Source organism: Thalassophryne amazonica, chromosome 19 (assembly GCF_902500255.1).
Source record: "Thalassophryne amazonica chromosome 19, fThaAma1.1, whole genome shotgun sequence".
Classification (NCBI taxonomy): domain Eukaryota; kingdom Metazoa; phylum Chordata; class Actinopteri; order Batrachoidiformes; family Batrachoididae; genus Thalassophryne; species Thalassophryne amazonica.
The window spans coordinates 57,657,704-57,673,743 of NC_047121.1; the positions used below are offsets into that span (position 1 = coordinate 57,657,704).

The 16,040-nt window shown below is 41.3% G+C and overlaps 1 protein-coding gene across 1 annotated transcript in view; it reads left to right on the forward strand.

Moving 5' to 3' along the window:
• strn3 (striatin, calmodulin binding protein 3) overlaps window positions 1-16,040 on the forward strand; it is a 35,469-nt gene that overhangs the window by 1,559 nt on the left and 17,870 nt on the right.

Here is a 16,040-nt window from a genome sequence, read left to right on the forward strand (position 1 = left end):
TTGGACACTGGGATGGTTGTCCAGCATCATTCAGTTGTCAGCGTCACAGCAGATGACAGAGTGACTCACTACTGTTGTCATATTCTCAGTTTCATCTGAAGTCATGAGCTTCTTTTTAATCCACAATCACACTCAATATCATGATCTTCACCAGAGCAAGCAGGAATGGATTAAACAAGCCTGAGACTTTAAGTGACTGTTCTAATTAGCAATTAATCCACTGAATGATTATTATTATTATTAATATTTTATTTGTCATTTAGTCTGTAATGTCACAAATTACAGAAACGAACGATCCAGAGTATTTTATTTGTCATTTAGTCTGTAATGTCATGAATTACAGAAACAAACGATCCAGAGTCCAGAACAACAGATTCAGTTTTCTTCTGGTGACTGATAGTCTGAATGCAAATAAACTGCTCAAGGTAAATTAAAGGAACACTTAGAGTATAGCATCAAGTCAGTTCAGCTTCTGGGATATTGGTCTGGTCAATTAAGTAGCGGGGGGGGGGGGGGTAATCAGTTTCAGCTCCTTAGGTGTTAATGAAATTAACAGCAGGTGCACTAGAGGGGCAACAATGAGACGAGACCCAAAACAGGAATGTTTTGACAGGTGGAGGCCACTGACATCTTTTTTGACAGAGTTTTGCATTTGGCTCGGGTCAGTGTCACTGCTGGTAGCATTGTGCGGTAGCTGGACTGTACAGAGGTTGTCCAGGTAGTCCACCTCCTCCAGGATGACGCAATATATGTGCCATTGCCAGAAGGTTTGCTGTGTCTCCCAGCACAGTCTCAAGAGCATGGAGGAGATTCCAGTAGACAGGCAGTTACTCTAGGAGAGCTGGACGGTGCCATAGAAGGTGCTCAACTCATCAGCAGGACTGGTATCTGCTCTTTTGTGCAAGGAGGAACAGGATGAGCACGGCCCTACAGGAAGACCTCCAGCAGGGCACTGGTGTGGATGTCTCAGACCAAACCATCAGAAAAAAACTTCATGAGGGTGGCCTGAGGGCCCAGCGTCCTGTAGTGGGTCCTGTGCTCACTGGCCGGCACTTTGGGCTCAATTGGAATTTCCACTGAACACCAGAATTGGCAGCTCTGCCACTGGTGCCCTGTGCTTTTCACAGATGAGAGCAGGTTCAACCTGAGCAGATGTGACAAATGTGAAAGGGTCTGGAGATGTCATGGAGAATAATATGCTGCCTGCAACATCATTCAGCATGGCCGGTTTGGTGGTGGGTCAGTGATTGTCTGGGGAGGCACATCCCTGAAAGAACGCACAGACCTCTACAGGCTAGGCAACAGCACCCTGACTGCTGTTAGGTAATGGAATGAAATCTTTGGACTCATTGTCAGACCCAGTGGAGCTGCAGTGGGTCCTGGGTACCTCCTTTTGTATGTGACAAAAGTATGCAAGCTGTTCCTGGAGGATGAAGGAATTGATACCATTGACTGTCCCTCATGTTCACCTGACCTAAAGCCAATGGGACATCTCTGGGACATTATGTTTTGGTCCATCTGTCACCTCCAGGTTGCACCTCAGACTGTTCAGGAGCTAAGCGTTGCCCTGGTCCAGATCTGGGCGGAGAACATCCCCCCCCCCAAGGACACCATCCGTCGTCTCATTAGGACCATGGTGTTGTCAGAAGCACGTGGGGGCCATACAAACTACCAAGTACCATTTTGAGTTACTGCCATGAAATTTTGCTAAAATATCCAGTGATTTTTTTTTTTTTTTAACCATTGAGATCTGGTGTGTTTTTTTTGTTGTTGTTGTTGTTGTTGTTGTAGTAGTAGTATATATTCATCCAATGAAGGGTTGCAGGGGGCTGCGGTTGAAAATGACTGTGTGTGTATATATTCATTGTAATGTTGACAACATACATTTGAGCAGTTCAAACTTTTAAAAATGCTTCAAACAGTGATCGTTATCATTTTTATTTTATAAAGCTTACCAGTATGTTTCTATCAGTTGATGAATTGATCAGCTCACTGCTGAATTTTTCTTTCACACCTGTCCTTGAGAGATGGAAAAGAGAGGTGCATGTTTTTAAGTGGTCATAATTGAAACACAGTGGCACAAGCAGGTAGTACGCTTGACTCCCAAACAGAGTCAAAGTCACTGGTGCCCCATTTTCCTTGGACATTGTGTCACAGGAATGAAATCTGGCATAAAACTTGTACCAGATCAACCTGCAGATATATATCTGTATCTGCTGCAGTGACTCCAGGCTCCCCCCCAAAAAGTAAATGAATAAAATAAAAAAGTAATCTGCTGCAGCCAGGTGAAATGTGGGCATGCCCTGACCTTCTCCAATCTATGGGATTCTCAACACTGAGGCACCTGAGTGCTGGTTCATGTCCAGAGAATCATATCAAAATGTGGTAGCTGATGTTCCCTCACAGTGTGGCTGTGTGGCACACGTTGTGGTTAATTCTGATGAATTGAGAGTCGTCTTGGTAAGCTATTTGACTAGTTAGCCACTAACATTAACGTCTATAGTGAGCTACTTACTCAGCTGTAAATGTAAACTTTAACGATGACGATTTCATTAGCTTTAGCACTTATGTGTCTGCTGTAACGTTATAACAGCAATGTCATTTTTGAATAGGAAATGTGATAACGGTAATGTTTTATAGCACTACGTTACAGTGCTAAAAATATGCTCCTCTTTAATGGATGACTTTGTTACCAAGTAAAAGTTGAATGAACTATCATCTTAATTGTCTTTATTTATAGTTATCACATATCTTAAAAACTTAAAGGGGATAGAGAATCAAAATCATCTTTTTCATGTTTTTGGTATTAGTTCAGAGTCTCCACGCTGTGGGGAATACACACAAAGTGCCAGCAAGTTTCAGAACCTCTGTTTCAAGTATTTCTCCTTTTTTGAATTGCTCCTAGAAAACAGGCCAATCCGTTTTTGAGAGAAAACTTACGTCACACCCACACACACCCCCTTTCACACACGCCCCTTCGAAATTAATTATTCATAAGGTTGTGCCCACTCATTCGTAACACTCGAAGAGAAGCAGTGGCGAGCTTTCCCAGGCGTGCTTTCCCAGGCTGTTTTAGTGGACTACGATCTTCCCACGGAAAGCAATGTACGCGATCACTGGCTTTTATTCATTTTTAACCGCATCCCCAGTACATACAACCGCCAACTATTTCTTTGTGCATTTCATGGAGGACTGTTTCACAAACCTTGCACGATTTCGAGCTGGCTTCAGTCGGCATTTAATACTCAGTAGAGGGTCAGTTCCGACTCTGCGACAAAATCAACCCCAGCAATCATTACAGCCTGTAAGTATCACATTTTCTTTTGTTTTAAATTTGTGTTGCGCCATATTCCTGTTGTAAGAATTGCACGTTAGAATGGCATGTTAGCTCTGGTTTGTTCCTCTAAAGGGAATGAGCTAACCCCTTAGCAGCTAGGGATGTGTATCGAGAACCGGTTCCTTTTGGGTATCATTAAGAAATGACTCGATCCACCGACATCAATAAGCTTTGTGCTTAACGATTATGTTATCGGTCCTTCAGAGTGGCTGTTGTTTTGGGGGGTGTTTGTCAGGAAAATGATAATTTCTGTATTGATTACAGACCCTGCAGTGGGTCCGTAAACAACTTTTCTGCAGCGCGGCTTTGCTTTGAACCTTGAACCAATCAAAGCAGTGCTTCGCAGATTGAAGCAATGCTTTGATTATTCTTTCTTTCGCTTAATTTTCTCCTGCTAAAACCCTAAAGAGCATACGTCTGTGAGTATTATTTACCTTTTCTGTGTTAAACCAACCTGTTATGTTCTTCTGAAACAGTTGATAGATGTATTTTATAACTTAAAAACGGGAGCGATGCTAACGCGTTAGCATGTCTATGGCATTTTCAGTGTTAAAAGTTAGCATTGCAGCTGTCATCACGTTTGGGTGCATTTGTTTTCAAATTGTAATATTTCTTAAATTTATTTTTGTTTATATATTAATAATCTAATGATTATTATATACAATTTTAGAGAAAGAGGCAAAAAAAAAAAACTGAATAGAAACACAACAGAAAATATATAAGCAATGAAAATAAATAAATAATGCTTTCTTTTCAGTGAGAGCAAGGGCAGCCAATCAAACAACGGCAACCGATCAGCGCCACCTACTTGCATTTCATAATGAGGTTGCCAAATAAGCTCCGAAACGACGCCATTAAAGGCAAACGAGGCATTCTAAACCCAGCATAGTAACATAGCTGTTTCAGAGAGCCTTTTAGGAAGGTTCTGAGCCATTACAGACCCACCCAATTTTTGGGGGGCTACATATCACATCACAGAACAAGGATTAATGCCCCATTCAACCTCTCTCTATCACCTTTAAAGTTTTATGCTAATGATGGTTACAGAAGAGCAGCTGCATTAAGCCGCAATTTCCATATGGTCCGATTAGTCGACTAATCGCAAAAAATAATAAGTGACTAGTCAATTATCAGAATAATCATTTGTGGCAGCCCTAGTGATCATCACTGCTGAGATCAGTGAAGTTCAACACTTTCACCACATAGATACACTTCAGAAGGATGAGTCTAGGAAGTAATTAAAAGTCCAGATCTGAATTCAGTCTTAAGCCAGGAAAATCACAAACAAAGACACCTAAGGCACTGTTTTGGTAAAGCGGGCTGGGCCTGTTGATTTGGGACTCAGATGCTGTAATTAAGTAACCTGGCCTACTGGGCCCTGCTCTGACAATCCCGTCCCAGCTGGACTCTAAAAGTAGCGAGGCCTAAAATAACTGAAACAGTGAGGCTGATGTTCAACTCACTTTGTCGTAATGTTGAAGAGATGACTAAAAGCATCCAAAACTGTCAGCAGTGTCTTACTGGAGTTGTCCAACTTCAACATTTCCTGGAAATCAACTAACAAGATGCCTCGTCAGTACACTCACTTGGGTTCAGTGAGTACCTGCAGAGTTTGGGTGGAGTCTGGTCACTGAGCAGCAAGCAGCTGGCACTTGGTGCTTTTGGGTATGACTTTTACAAGTGCTGTGGTTCTCAGTTGACTGGAATATCATCTACGACCACTTTGGCACTGGAAATGTCCAACATGTTGGCAGGAGGATGAACCTGGGTCCTGACACTGATATTAGAGAAGTATACTGGTTGGGCTCTAGTCCAAAGTGTCAGAGGAAATCAACAGATGCCCCACACCTGACCATGGCACATTTGCTTCATACTTTGTGGAAATATTGCTATTGGGCCCAATAATGTTTAAAAATAAATTCTATTTTTATTAGTTTTTGAGATATGGAGGTCTAAAGAAGTGGCCATAGTTTTCCTTCAAAATCGAGGGCTTCTAAAAACCTTGCAGTGTTCAGTCAGTGATAACTTTTGAACTACTCATTGTAGATGAATGTAGTTTTCAGGGACTATTCAGTGGTATTAGTACTCTTTAAATATAAAATTATCTGGTCCTATGAATAATAATTTTTTAAATAATACCTTGCTAAAATTTGCATAAAAATATTTTTCTTTTGTGTCTTGGAGCAACTTTGACCCTGTTTATCTCTGTAATGATGCATGTCAGATCTTTAAGATTTTCACACATATTAGTCATATCATGTAGTTCTTATTCAGGAACTAGAAACGTGAGAGAAAATTTTACGATTTGTAAGGCATTAAAAATTGGAGGCAATTTGGAACAGGATCTCAATCCCCTTCCAGAGTCACCGGTCTACTGGAAGAGTTCAAGTTCTGTAATAAATGCTCACAGAAGCTTTATCAGTGACCAGAGTTGCACCAGGCTGTTAAACTGTAACAGGGCCAGCCAGCCCCCCCCCCCCCCCCCCCCCCCCCCAAACAGGAAAGAAAAATAGGCTTTCATATACACACACATATATATTTATTTTAGAAATTCCCTCTGATTTTTTGACTCTTCAATAATTTGAATATCTGTCTGCCAGCTTCATGTCTATGATACAGTTCAGAGTTGACTCTAACCACTGTGAGCCATTATGTGTCACTCAACTAAATCTGGGCCAGTGAGGTCATTACACACTCACACGCGTGCACACACATCGTCATGCCTGTCCTCTGACCTTACTGTTTTTCACTTCAGCTCCCTAAAGAGTGCTTGATTCATGCTCACCAGGTGCACAGTGAGGGAGCGTTTGTGTTACTACTTAAAATACAAGTGAGCAGTCTGTCACAACGCTATTTTTGCATCTAACACCACCGTGTTCACAATTCACTCACAGAGCTTCCATAAAGGAATGGGTCAAATTAGTCCACATTATAGCTGGAAATGCCATGCCCCCTTTTTAACTGTTCTGAAAGTCTGGGTGTGAAACCTCCATTCTCCCCAAAACAAGTAATTTAACCACACCTACACACATGCGCCTACACATATCGTGAACTTATGAGAGCAAAAAATAAGAGTGTTACTTCTTAGATCTATCAGCAGGACTGTTAATTAATCCGTTTAAACTTTAATTAATCCAACAGGTTTCTGTAGCTTTGTTTAACAGATTTTTGGTGCAAAATTCAGATGCTTTATCCTTTCTTTGCCAAAACAGGGACAATAATTATGACAAATCCAAGATCTATATATCTGATTATTTACTTAATCAAATTCTTTCTGCACTTAGTTGACATAGTTGGTGACATCACAAATTAAGTTAATTTAAGGAGTTTACTGTTGTGGTTCTGAAATAAAAGCTCTGAAAAATTACCTTGGTTCCACCCCATTTTTCTGACATGTTAATTTTAACAGATTAACTTTTGTAGTCCATGTCCTGTGCTGTCTATAGCTCTGCCCATCAGATATTGTGAATTTTCCAGTTGACATCTCCCGACCGTACAAAATCCTATTTGCTTAGTGAGTTTCACATTGACAGAGTTGAGCCTGATTTTAGAAAGCTGATGTCATGTGCCCTTAATTAGGCTGGTGACATTAAATGTCACACCCTATTTAAATGTTTGTTTCTCCACACAGCCCCACAATTCGGAAAATAAGCCACATGCCTCCAAGATTTTGGACTACAAAAAAATATTCAGTCCCCCAAAGAGACTTTCTGAAAGAAGACAGGTGGTGCAGAAGCTACATTAGTGTGTTAATTTACTGCTGTTTGTCGCGTGGTGTAACGGTCATTGTTTTTATAGCCATTATTAGCAGCGGCACTTGATAAATGGCACATGATGCTGTTTTTTACGCATAACAATAACAGCACCTTGTCTGCAGACGGCGGTAAGTCAGTACTGTGTGCATGATGTGTTAAATTAAACATAAAAAAAAAGGGGGAAAAGGTGCTAAAAACATTAAGCTGTTACCACTGTTACTGCTTGGAGCAGCCATGTTGGATTGTAAAGTCTGAGAACTTGGGGTTTGTACAAGTTGATGAGTTGGAATTCTGACTTCATGGTGCATTCCTGACTGGCACAACTGGGAAATTTCAACCTCTGAGTACAAATGGAACAGACCATAAAGTGTAGCTGGGTATCACTCTTGGGGAAACCCTGACATTATGTTCAAAGGTTTATTTGCAGTCTTTGTGGCACAAACCTCCTCCTGTGTCAGGGGTGTCCAAGTGGGTCTGATCCTGAATGGTGGTATTTAGGCGTGGCTGCAGCTAACTGACTCCTCCTACCAGGAAACTGGTGAATTACTGTAGTTTGTGTTACGTCATCATACTTTTGGATGCTCGTTCACTTCTGTCTCCACTGGGAGGGGATGTCTGTTTTTTCTGTTGTCATAGTGACCTTCACTGGAGGAAGTCATGACCCCAAGTTTGCCTCTGATTCTGCCTTGTTGCCATGGACACCCTGGCAGAGAATCAGCTGTGTGTATAAATAACTGTCCAGCCTTTTGACAGTGTTGGGTTTCAGCGGCAGGTGTTAGCTCAGACAGGGAGACAGACAGACAGGTGGACGTACAAACATAACTAAGTCTGATAGACGAACAGTGAGACAGGTTGATTACTGTGGCAGCTGGTTGTCACTTCCGTGCATGTGATGCAGAGGGGATGGGCGTGGCCCTTTATCTTACAGCAGAGCTGCAGGTTTCTCATGTTTCAGTGATCAGGGAGAATTATATATATATATATATATATATATATAATACACATACATACATACAGTGGCTTGCAAAGGTATTCAGCCCCTTGGTATTTCACACATTTTAATTTGTTTATGGCATTTCAAATACAAAAAGTTAACCAGGCTTCTCAATATAAAAATTTCTAAAAATAACTCAAACTGAAAGTAAATCTCTACAACTTGACATAAATTAATTAAAAATATAAAAGCCAAGATGATGGGTTGCATAAGTAATGGGCCCCTTTGGTATAATACCTGTAAATAGTCAGTTTTATTGCCCGTTTTCTTCAGACGAGTCAGGGGATGGATACATGAACATTTCTAAGTCACTGAATATGTCTTGGACTTTATTTACATCAATTATGAGGAAATACAAACAGTATGACACTCTATGATAAATCTGTGTGGAGTAGACAGTTCTGAAAAACAAAGTGACTGTGCAAGAAGGAGAAGAGTGAGAAAAGACACCTAGACAACACAGAAGAAGTTATAGGCTTCTGTGGCTGTGATTGGAGAAATTGTGCAAAGTGCATGTTTTGGATTTTATATCCCCAGTTATACAGCTTCATGATGAAGTGGTATAGAGGAGGGTTTTCTTAAAAAGAAGACCTGAAAGTTCACCTACAATTTGCCAGAAGATACATCTGAGATGTAAGCCTAGATTTGATGTTTTAGTGAAAGAAAATCCTCCTCTATACCACTTCATCATGAAGCTGTATAACTGGAGATACAAAACGCAGAATTTGCACTGTGCACAATTTCTCCAGTCACAGCCACAGAAGCCTAAAACTTTGTCTGGGTTCTCTGGGTGTCTTGGTGGCTTTCCTCACAGTCTCTCAGGTTTTGAGACCTGTCTACTCCTCACAGATTTACCATAGAGAGCCATATTGTTTGTATTTCTTAATAATTGATGTAAATAAATTTCAAGACATATTCAGTGACTTGGAAATGTTCGTGTATCCATCTCTTGACTTCTCTGAAGAAAACTGGCAATTAAACTGATTATTTACAGGTATTATACCAAAGGGGCTGATTACTTATGCAACCCATCATCTTGGCTTTTATATTTTTAATTAATTTATATCAAGTTGTAGAGATTTGTTTTCAGTTTGAGTCTAAGGACGATTCTTCTTTGTCTTTCGGCTGTTCCCGTCAGGGGTCGCCACAGCAGATCAATCGTTTGCATCTCACCCTGTCCTCTGTATGTTCCTCTGTCACACCAACCACCTGCATGTCCTCCCTCAGCACATCCATAAACCTCCTCTTTGGCCTCCCTCTTCTCCTCCTGCCTGGTGGATCCATCCTCAGCATCCTTCTACCTATATACCCTGGGTCCCTCCTCTGCTCATGTCCAAACCATCTCAATCTCGCCTCTCTGATTTTGTCTCCAAACCGTCCCACCTGAGCTGTCCCTCTGATATGTTCATTCCTAATCTTGTTCATTCTTGTCACTCCCAAAGAGAATCTCAACATCTTCAGCTCTGCCACCTCCAGCTTTGCCTCCTGTCTTTTTGTTAGTGCCACTGTCTCTAAGCTGTACAACATAGCTGGTCTCACTACTGTTTTGTAAACTTTCCCCTTCACTCTTGCTGATATTCTTCGATCACAAATCATTCCTGCCACCTTTCTCCATCCACTCCACCCTGCCTGCACTCTCTTCTTCACCTCTCTACCACACTCTCCATTACTTTGAACAGTTGACCCCAAATATTTAAACTCATCTACTTTCACCACTTCTACTCCTTGTAACTGCACTATTCCACTGGGCTCCCTCTCATTCACACACATGTACTCAGTCTTGCTTCTACTGACTTTCATTCCCCTTCTCTCCAAAGCATATCTCCACTACTCCAGACTAGACTCAACTTGCTCTCTACTCTCACTACAGATCACAATGTCATCTGCAAACATCATAGTCCATGGGGACTCCTGTCTGATCTCATCCGTCAACCTGTCAATCACCACTGCAAACAAGAAAGGACTCAGAGCTGATCCTTGGTGTAATCCCACCTCCACCTTGAATGAGTCTGTCATTCCGACTGCACATCTCACCACTGTCACACTATTCTTGTACATGTTCTGCACTACCCTAACATACTTCTCTGCCACTCCAGACTTCCTCATACAATACCACAACTCTTCTCTTGGCACCCTATCATAAGTTTTTTTCTAAGTCCACAAACACACAATGTAACTCTTTCTGTCCTTCTCTGTACTTTTCCAACAGTATTCTCAGAGCAAACATTGCATCTGTAGTGCTCTTTCTCGGTATGAAACCATATTGCTGCTCACAGATCTTCACCTGTTTTCTAAGCCTAGCTTCTACTTCTCTTTCCCATAACTTCATGCTGTGGCTGATCAGCTTTATGCCTCTGTAGTTACTGCAGCTCTGCACATCACCCTTGTTCTTGAAAATAGGAACCAGCATACTTCGTCTCCACTCCTCAGGCATCCTCTCACTTTCCAAGATTTTATTAAACAATCTGGTAAGAAACTCTACTGCCATCTCTCCTAGACATTTCCATGCCTCCACTGGAATGTCATCTGGACCAACTGCCTTTCCACTCTTCATCCTCTTCATAGCAGCTCTCACTTCTTCCTTGCTAATCTCTTGTACTTCCTGATTTACTCTCACCACATCATCCAGCCTTTTCTCTCGCTCATTTTCTTTATTCATCAGCTCTTCAAAATATTCCCTCCACCTTCTCAGCACACACTCCTCACTCGTCAGCACATTACCATGTGCATCTTTTACCACCCTAACCTGCTGCACATCCTTTCCAGCTCTGTCCCTTTGTTTGGCCAATCGGTACAAGTCCTTTTCAGCTTCTTGTACAGCTCGCAATATGCCTTTTCCTTTACTTTTGCCACTTCTCTTTTCGCGTTACGCCGCATCTCCTTGTACTCCTATCTACTTTCTTCATCTCTTCGACTATCCCAAAACTTTTTCACCAACCTCTTTCTCCTTATGCTTTCCTGAACCTCTTCATTCCACCACCAAGTCTCCTTGTCTTCCTTCCACTGTCCAGATGTCATACCCAGTACTGCTCTAGCTATCAAATCAAATCAATTTCATTTATATAGCACTAAATCACAACAAACAGTTGCCCCAAGGCGCTTCATATTGCAAGGCAAAGCCATACAATAATTACAGAAAAACCCCAACTGTCAAAACGACCCCCTGTGAGCAAGCACTTGGCAACAGTGGGAAGGAAAAACTCCCTTTTAACAGAAAGAAACCTCCAGCAGAACTAGGCTAAGGGAGGGGCAGTCTTCTGCTGGAACTGGTTGGGGCTGAGGGAGAGAACCAGGAAAAAGACATGCTGTGGAGGGGAGCAGAGATCAATCACTAATGATTAAATGCAGAGTGGTGCATACAGAGCAAAAAGAGAAAGAAACACGCAGTGCATCATGGGAACCCCCCAGCAGTCTAAGTCTATAGCAGCATAACTAAGGGATGGTTCAGGGTCACCTGATCCAGCCCTAACTATAAGCTTTAGCAAAAAGGAAAGTTTTAAGCCTAATCTTAAAAGTAGAGAGGGTGTCTGTCTCCCTGATCCGAATTGGGAGCTGGTTCCAGAGGAGAGGAGCCTGAAAGCTGAAGGCTCTGCCTCCCATTCTACTCTTACAAACCCTAGGAACTACAAGTAAGCCTGCAGTCTGAGAGCGAAGCGCTCTATTGGGGTGATATGGAACTATGAGGTCCCTAAGATAAGATGGGACCTGATTATTCAAAACCTTATAAGTAAGAAGAAGAATTTTAAATTCTATTCTAGAATTAACAGGAAGCCAATGAAGAGAGGCCAATATGGGTGAGATATGCTCTCTCCTTCTAGTCCCTGTCAGTGCTCTAGCTGCAGCATTTTGAATTAACTGAAGGCTTTTCAGGGAACTTTTAGGACAACCTGATAATAATGAATTACAATAGTCCAGCCTAGAGGAAATAAATGCATGAATTAGTTTTTCAGCATCACTCTGAGACAAGACCTTTCTAATTTTAGAGATATTGCGCAAATGCAAAAAAGCAGTCCTACATATTTGTTTAATATGCGCATTGAATGACATATCCTGATCAAAAATGACTCCAAGATTTCTCACAGTATTACTAGAGGTCAGGGTAATGCCATCCAGAGTAAGGATCTGGTTAGACACCATGTTTCTAAGATTTGTGGGGCCAAGTACAATAACTTCAGTTTTTTCTGAGTTTAAAAGCAGGAAATTAGAGGTCATCCATGTCTTTATGTCTGTAAGACAATCCTGCAGTTTAGCTAATTGGTGTGTGTCCTCTGGCTTCATGGATAGATAAAGCTGAGTATCATCTGCGTAACAATGAAATTTAAGCAATGCTGTCTAATAATACTGCCTAAGGGAAGCATGTATAAAGTGAATAAAATTGGTCCTAGCACAGAACCTTGTGGAACTCCATAATTAACCTTAGTCTGTGAAGAAGATTCCCCATTTACATGAACAAATTGTAATCTATTAGATAAATATGATTCAAACGACCGCAGTGCAGTGCCTTTAATACCTATGGCATGCTCTAATCTCTGTAATAAAATTTTATGGTCAACAGTATCAAAAGCAGCACTGAGGTCTAACAGAACAAGCACAGAGATAAGTCCACTGTCTGAGGCCATAAGAAGATCATTTGTAACCTTCACTAATGCTGTTTCTGTACTATGATGAATTCTAAACCCTGACTGAAACTCTTCAAATAGACCATTCCTCTGCAGATCAGTTAGCTGTTTTACAACTACCCTTTCAAGAATTTTTGAGAGAAAAGGAAGGTTGGAGATTGGCCTATAATTAGCTAAGATAGCTGGGTCAAGTGATGGCTTTTTAAGTAATGGTTTAATTACTGCCACCTTAAAAGCCTGTGGTACATAGCCAACTAACAAAGATAGATTGATCATATTTAAGATCGAAGCATTAAATAATGGTAGGGCTTCCTTGAGCAGCCTGGTAGGAATGGGGTCTAATAGACATGTTGATGGTTTGGAGGAAGTAACTAATGAAAATAACTCAGACAGAACAATCGGAGAGAAAGAGTCTAACCAAATACCGGCATCACTGAAAGCAGCCAAAGAGAACGATATGTCTTTGGGATCGTTATGAGTAATTTTTTCTCTAATAGTTAAAATTTTATTAGCAAAGAAAGTCATAAAGTCATTACTAGTTACAGTTAAAGAAATACTCGGCTCAATAGAGCTCTGACTCTTTGTCAGCCTGGCTACAGTGCTGAAAAGAAACCTGGGGTTCTTATTTTCTTCAGTTAGTGATGAGTAGTAAGATGTCCTAGCTTTACGGAGGGCTTTTTTATAGAGCAACAGACTCTTTTTCCAGGCTAAGAGGAGATCTTCTAAATTAGTGAGATGCCATTTCCTCTCCAACTTACGGGTTATCTGCTTTAAGCTGCGAGTTTGTGAGTTATACCACGGAGTCAGGCACTTCTGATTTAAGGCTCTCTTTTTCAGAGGAGCTACAGCATCCAAAGTTGTCCTCAATGAGGATATAAAACTATTGAGATAATCTATCTCACTCACAGAGTTTAGGTAGCTACTCTGCCCTGTGTTGGTATATGGCATTGGAGAACATAAAGAAGGAATCATATCCTTAAACCTAGTTACAGCGCTTTCTGAAACACTTCTACTGTAATGAAACTTATTCCCCAGTACTGGGTAGTTCATCAGAGTAAATGTTGTTAAGAAATGATCAGACAAAAGGGGGTTTTCAGGGAATACTCTTAAGTCTTCAATTTCCATACCATATGTCAGAACAAGATCTAAGGTATGATTAAAGTGGTGGATGGACTCATTTACATTTTGAGCAAAGCCAATCGAGTCTAATAATAGATTAAATGCAGTGTTGAGGCTGTCATTCTCAGCATCTGTGTGGATGTTAAAATCGCCCACTATAATTATCTTATCTGAGCTAAGCACTAAGTCAGACAAAAGGTCCGAAAATTCATAGAGAAACTCACAGTAACGACCAGGAGGCCGATAGATAACAACAAATAAAACTGGTTTTTGGGACTTCCAATTTGGATGGACAAGACTAAGAGACAAGCTTTCAAATGAATTAAAGCTCTGTCTGGGTTTTTGATTAATTAATAAGCTGGAGTGGAAGATTGCTGCTAATCCTCCGCCTCGGCCCGTGCTACGAGCATTCTGGCAGTTAGTGTGACTCGGGGGTGTTGACTCATTTAAACTAACATATTCATCCTGCTGTAACCAGGTTTCTGTAAGGCAGAATAAATCAATATGTTGATCCATTATTATATCATTTACTAACAGGGACTTAGAAGAGAGAGATCTTATGTTTAATAGACCACATTTAACTGTTTTAGTCTGTGGTGCAGTTGAAGGTGCTATATTATTTTTTCTTTTTGAATTTTTATGCTTAAATAGATTTTTACTGGTTGTTGGTGGTCTCCCTCACCACATCTGCAGTACTTTTCCAGTTGTCCAAAATTGCTTCCCCTCCAACTAGTGCTTCTCTCACCTGCTCGCTAAATTTCACACAACAGTCTTCCGCCTTCAGCTTCCACCATCTGATCCTTTGTTGAGCTCTCACTCTCTTCTTCTTCTTTACCTCTAAAATCATCCTACAAACAACCATCCTATGCTGTCTACTGACATTCTCTCCTGCCAACACCTTACAGTCTGTGACTTCTTTTAGCTTGCATCTCCTATAAAGAATGTAGTCCACCTGTGTGCACCTTCCTCCACTCTTATATGTTACCCTGTGCTCCTCCCTTTTTTTAAAGTAGGTATTCACCACAGCCATTTCCATCCTTTTTGCAAAATCAACTACCATCTGTCCTTCCCCATTCCTATCGTTGATACCATATCTACCCATTACTTCCTCATCACCTCTGTTCCCTTCACCAACATGCCCATTGAAGTCCGCTCCTATCACCACTCTTTCATGCTTGGGCACACTCTCCCCCACCTCATCTAACACACTCCAGAAATCTTCTTTCTCCTTCATCTCACAACCTACCTGTGGGGCATATGCACTGATGATATTCATCAGCACCCCTTCAATTTCCAACTTCACACTCATCACCCTGTCAGACACTCGCTTAACCTCCAACACACTTTTAACATACTCTTCCTTTAAAATGACCCCAACACCATTTCTCTTCCTGTCCTCACCATGGTACAACAACTTGTACCCACCGCCGATGCTCCTGCTCTTACTTCCCTTCCACTTGGTCTCTTGCACACACAATATGTCTACCTTTCTCCTCTCCATCATATCAGCCAGCTCTCTCCCTTTACCAGTCATACTACCAACATTCAAAGTCCCCACTCTCATTTCCACCCTTCTAGTTTTCTTCTTCTCCCGCTGTTCGTGGCAACGTTTTCCTCCTCTTCTTCGTCGTCTTTGCCCAGCAGTAGCCCAATTTCCACCGGCACCCTGTTGGGCAATAGCACTGGTCGCGGACGTTGTTAATCCGGGCCGCGACCGATCTGGTATGGGAATTTGATTCTGAGTCTGCATAGTTGGGTTGGCTTGTTTTACGCCGGATGCCCTTCCTGACGCAACCCTCCTCATTTATCCGGGCTTGGGACCGGCACTCAGAATGTACCGGCTGCACACCCCATGTGGCTGAGTTAGTCTAAGTGTTATTTTGATAATCATTTTGTCAGGGAAGGACGCTAATTTTAGAAATTTTTATATTGAGAAGCCAGATTTACTTTTTGTATTTGAAATACCATAAACAAATTAAAATGTAAGCCTGTGTGTGTGTGTGTGTGTGTGTGTATATATATATATATATATATATATATATAAAAATCCTCAGATACTTCAGCCAGCGGTTTTCCTGACAAACTGATTATCAAAATAACACTTTTATTCTGTTGATCCAATAACTGACAATTTAGGCTCTGGCGTTTAGTCTGGAGATACAGATTTTTAGTTTAAGTGCCTTTGCGTTGTCTAACAGCTGGGGGATTTTCCTCAG